Source organism: Tigriopus californicus, chromosome 8, assembly GCF_007210705.1.
Source record: "Tigriopus californicus strain San Diego chromosome 8, Tcal_SD_v2.1, whole genome shotgun sequence".
NCBI lineage: Eukaryota > Metazoa > Arthropoda > Copepoda > Harpacticoida > Harpacticidae > Tigriopus > Tigriopus californicus.
Genome location: NC_081447.1, coordinates 13,381,766 through 13,387,263, shown reverse-complemented (window position 1 = coordinate 13,387,263; position 5,498 = coordinate 13,381,766). Strand labels below are relative to the sequence as shown.

At 47.3% G+C, this 5,498-nt stretch overlaps 1 non-coding gene across 1 annotated transcript; it reads left to right on the top strand.

The window, feature by feature from the left end:
- Positions 1-479: 479 nt before the first annotated feature.
- Trnar-ucg (transfer RNA arginine (anticodon UCG)) lies at positions 480-552 on the top strand. The gene has a single exon. It is a non-coding gene; the product is annotated as a tRNA-Arg (tRNA).
- The last annotated feature ends 4,946 nt before the right edge of the window (positions 553-5,498 follow it).

Here is a 5,498-nt window from a genome sequence, read left to right as displayed (position 1 = left end):
AGATATCTGGCACAAAAAAGCGGCCAGAGGGATCGTTCATCATTTTTCATTAAGATCGTTTCGGTGGGTGAGGTGATGGGGTTTCAGACAAAAACCTGTCGGGTGGGATTTGTGAATCGTCTGGATAATCCCTTGGCCATTAAATCAGTTGATAAGATGTAATTATCAATTCATGTGTAGTACAAGGTCTGTACAAGGATGAAACCAAGAGGCTTTGGCGGCATGTTCGCCTCAGACAGAGGGCGTTCCTCGAGCAAGTGGTTCGTCTTGAACTTGTTCACCTCCCTCCCTCCTGCCCTCGGCATGTGAAGGTCTTTTTTCCGCTTGGCCAGGTTTTTTGCCCGGCTTAGGTGATTACGAATGCACTGGCTAATTGCTCTGTCTGGTGCACAAATTCAATTTGATTCGACCACACACATGGAAACAAATTCAAACAGACTAGGTATAAAATAATGTACTATTGGTCTCCCATTAACCCGGGTCGTGTGGCCTAATGGATAAGGCATCAGACTTCGGATCTGAGGATTGCAGGTTCGAGTCCTGTCACGATCGATAAATTTTTGCGGTGGTTCTGAGCAATAATCCACTTTTTTGCCACGGATGATTGCTTGTGACCGCCAAAAAAAGGGGCAATCAAGTTTAGAAAGCATTCACTGAGATCAGTTTCGTTACATAGTTCATCATCAGTTTAATAGAAATATCTTGAATACCTCCGCCAAGTGTGTTTTCGTAGCCGGTCATTGATCCTCAGTGACATAAACTCAACCTGAATATTCCATGACCAATGGCACCCACCATCCCAGTTCTCTCTCCGACATTAACATTTAACAACCCAACGCAACAGTTACACGAAGCGTACATGTATGTATACAGCGTACCAAATCCCCCGAGCTTTCATCCATCCATTCTCCCCCCAGAAAGCTGCTCTCCAGGACAGCTGCCCTTGTCCCGATTCGCGCAACCTCGATTTCCTCCATCCACAGCTGGCCAACAGCTGGACTGCTCTCTGACGGAGGGACTGACGTGAGTCTTGCGCCAGGGTGCATGCGTACTCCTGCTCTGTTTGAAGTGTATGTAGTCGGATTCGAGCGACCCGACTCCACTCACAACATACACACAACAGCACGTTCTCTCTCTCTCTCTCTCTCTCTCTCTCTCTCTCTCCCTGTTAGTATGTGTGTGTGTGTGTGTGTGTGGAGAAGCTGTTTCGGCCGGCAGCTGCCCGGCAGCCACCTTGAAAATGTGCAGTCTCAGTTCCTCGGAAAAAGTCGTCTCCAAATGTCAGGTTCTACGCGGATCGTCAAACTCTCGAGCATGTTCAGAGCCTCAGACACAACAACACCAGCTCAGACTTCGGCTTTGTCGTGCGTGTGTGTGCGTGTGCGTGTAGTGCAGAGTACATACAGACTATGTAGAAGTCTCCATTTCCCTGGTGTGGCTCCTCTCGTGTGTACTTCTTGGATCTGTCAGTCAGTCAGCCAGTCATGGTCTCCCACTCGTTCTAGACTTTGGTAAGAGGACCAGGAGGAGTTGGTGGATGGAGCTACCGCCTCATAGGAACATCCGAGGCTAAGGCATTGCGGAGGCAGGGAGTAAAACTCCATCCACCATGGTATGAATACTACTACTACTACTTCTACTACTTCCACCTTCTCTTTCGTTCAATTCATGCTTGGCCTGCGTCGTTTCTCGTGGAGAAGGTAGGCTCGAGGAGTAGTACTAAACTATATAGTATACACGGAGTACCACTCCTACCCGGGTCCTACCACCACCTCTATCTAGACACTTCAACTCACTCCCGAAAGATCAAGGAATGGGAGACAGAATACGAAAAAGGGGGAAGCCAGCTTAGCAACAACAGACTCGGGAAGAAGAGTAGGAGGGGGAGGAAGAAATTGGTAGTTTTTGCTCATTCTTTCCTCCAATTCTCGTCCTCGTCCTGCTCCTCTCCATGCTCCCCGCAATCCGGGACGACCAAGTCCAACACTCACCACAAGTGTGTATGTGTGTGTGTACGTACTTACGTACGTACGTATACACATACGTGAGTGTGTGTGTGTCTGAGCGAGTATGCGCCAAACAGTGAACAAGAAAAAAGAAGACGACAAAAAAAAAAAAAAAGAGAATCCCGTGGACGAAGTACGGACGTACGGACGTACTTTAAAAAGAGCTTCCTCATCTCTGCTCGGCCATGCTCTCCTATGCTTTGTAGTAGATGTGTCGTAGGGCTAATAGACACTCGGGGAAAGTTTTGGGATGATCCACATTGTCTCTCTCGCTCTTTCTGTCCCTTTCCTTGTGTCAGTGAATGTATTTCGAGACTGGAGGGGCATCCAATGAAAGACGCTAGTCCCACCATGGCATTTAAATAAGTGGGAACGAGTTCAAATGAAGGAAGTGGAAGTGGGACGGGATGCAAGGAAGAGAAGCCGTTCAAGGGACAGGCGAATCCGGCCGAGGGTCGCCAATAGAGAGTATGTATGACCACTTACTAGACCCACCCATGTCCTGATGACTGACAAACCAACCAATGATCGTCCATCCAGGAAGCCAAGAATCTACGGCACTCTTCCTGTTCAGTCACCTTGCCATTGCATAATCATTGTCCGTTGTCATTGGGATTGAATGGCATTTAGCTGGAGTGCTCGAGTCGAAGAAGGCCATCCGCCGATTAAACCCACAACACCTGACGGCCAAGGTGGCATTGATTGTGCCGAATGGCCACCGACACAAACAATCGATGGCAGATTAATTGATCATCCTCCACCACCATTCCAATCTTCGAACTCGAGAGAGTCACTTATGCCAATGTCTATTTCAGCTCGCTTCATCGCTCTTCCCATTCCCAACATGCCCAAGATGGTTATCGCCATAACCGTGGCTGGTTGGTGGTTGGTCTAAAATACTCTTCGGATTGAGCTTTCCAATGGTTGTTGCCCGTTGAGTTGTGATTGGTCCACCTCTCATCCGACCATCACTCGACCACCGATGAGGGCTTCTTGTACTTTGGACCCAACCATGGTAGTCCAAAGGATGAGACCACACACCAATCCACGTACCATGATGTGTTTTTTTTCCACCGGGGAATCGGTGTTATCAAGCGTTAAATCTGCTCTTAGTCAGTCTAATAATGCCCCCGAGAGTTGGCTATAAAACCTTGCCCTAGTCCGACGGACACTGAGGAGAAATCCCAGCCAGTTCCATTGGATAGGTGGTTGGTTGGTTGGTTGGTTGGTTGGAAGCTCAGGTTCATGCTTGCCAATCAATATTGGCGAGTTCTCGCAGGATGAGTACTCTCCTAGATGGATGTTTGGATGGACCCAAGCAAATATGGTTGTGTTCAAATGTCAATAGGGCAATTTGGCCGAAACAAGGGTCTCTTGAAAGCGCTACTAGCATTTATGAGCCCGTTTTTTTGTGCCTGCTGTCCTCTTCAAGAGGAGGAGATGGGGAGGATGAGCTGGAGGGCTCTTGAAATATCCTTCAGTGCTTCATTAAAGAGGGCGGTAAGTGCTGCTTTGCAAATAATTTTTATCATGTCCATATATCCAGCTCAGCCACCCAGTTCGAGTTGGCCCCATGGTTTCCAACAAATGTCACATTTAAAACATATTCCCAGGTGAGTCTCCCTCTCTCGCCCCTCTATTCTCGTCCGATCTCCAACCATTGCCAACTCAACGATGTAATTACTGGCCAGAAAAAAAAATCCACTGGTGTAGTCACACTCGCCCTGACAATTGAGCCAAATGAGCAGAAAATACCTTTCCCTGGTTGGAGAGATCCCCTTCACCGTGGACTCGATGGCGATTCGCTTATTTCATAACGCCAACTTAAAGAGGCAGATTTTCTTTAACATCGTGGTAAGGAACGATCTCCATACGCGTACGGACGTACAGGTCCGTACGTTGACTATTGTACAATATTCCCAGACCAGTCTTCTTGCTCTTGCTCTTAGTTTCGAGTGTCTCTCTCAAATGTCGATCCCCGAGATCGACGAACACAACAAAGCAGCAGCATCATCCCAGTTCTCATGCCTCAGTTCGATGGGGCTAGGTCAACATTTTAGCTACTAGATTCATGTCCGTACCTAAATCATGTATGCATGTATGTATATGTGTCTAAGCGGTGTGCAAGACAACAATGTCCTCAATGTCCTACTCATTTTCGTACGACTTGTGACGGGTGAGTTCTCAGTCCAGAAACATTCTGAAATGGAAAGAAAAGTTCCGTTCCGTATGTCCCGACGTCAGTTACACGGTGACAACACAAACATCCCAAGAAGATCATGAGAAGGCATGAAGGCATGGTCAAGACTCCCGAAGCCTCGTTGTGGCTACTCGTAGTAAAATGTAGTCAGTTCAAGAGGAGCATCAACAAGCTCACCCACAACACATCACTTTCAGGGACAACAAACGAATCTGAGAGTAGAGCTCAAACTGAACTCAGGGGGAAGCATCTTCGGGCGAAAATTAGGCCATGCTCTTTTCATGCGAGATCGCTGGACTCGGCTCAAATCGGGATGATGACGAGGACGATGATGATGATGATGATGATACGCGTCCAAAGAAAGAACCAAGAAGACGAGCTTGGAACATACGTACAAGTTTGTGGCCGCTGTTGTCAAATTCGTTGTTGTTGTTGTTGTTGTTGTTGTTATGTGCGTTGGCCGCCTCCAAGACCAAACTCAAGTCGTTTGACAATTGACAAGCCGGAGTGCTCAATGTTCTTCGATTGTGCTGGCCAATTTGAGAATTTGAGAATGGCCAATCTACGCGTATGTACGTATTGTAGTATACTATTCCTACGTATGCATAAACGACACGACGAACGACCAGAGAGTCACTCAGCACAATTTCAAGTTGATTGACCGAACTCAAGGCTCTTTCTAATCTCAGATCTGCGGTTGCTCTGGCTCCATTGTTGTTGTTGTTGTTGTTGTTGTTGCTACTACTGTTGTTGTTGTTACTACAACGACGACGGCGGCGGCGACGACCACCAACCTCTTCAAGCCCAAAACTCTTGGAACTCAAGAGTTGTCGAAGCAAAAATTTAAAGTGAGGAGCTCGCTCTCTGCGAACGGACAAGTTTAGCGAGTTCTGGCCTCTCGCATGCCGAGAATGACAAAAGCAGGGACAATTTGCGTATGAAGTACTGGCTTTGAACACCAGCCAGCCATCATTGGTCAGCCAAACATGGGCACAATTAACCTCTATTAAGTTTGACAAAAAAAAAATATTCATATATATACGGTGGGATCATTTCTGATAAATCAATCCCAGGACAGTTCAGCAACTTAAGAGCAGTCATTAGCCTGGCAATGATCTGTCACCGGGTTTTTGTTTGTCAGTTTAGCCTCGAATGTCTCCGTGTGGCTGAGGATGCTGGTGGCTTGGTACCTGTCAGTGCTTGAATTCGGACGAAGAGATACTTAAGGAGTGACTGCAAATTGACTGGACAAAGACAAAAGTTGTTGGGTCAGGCCAAGAGACGACAAGAGA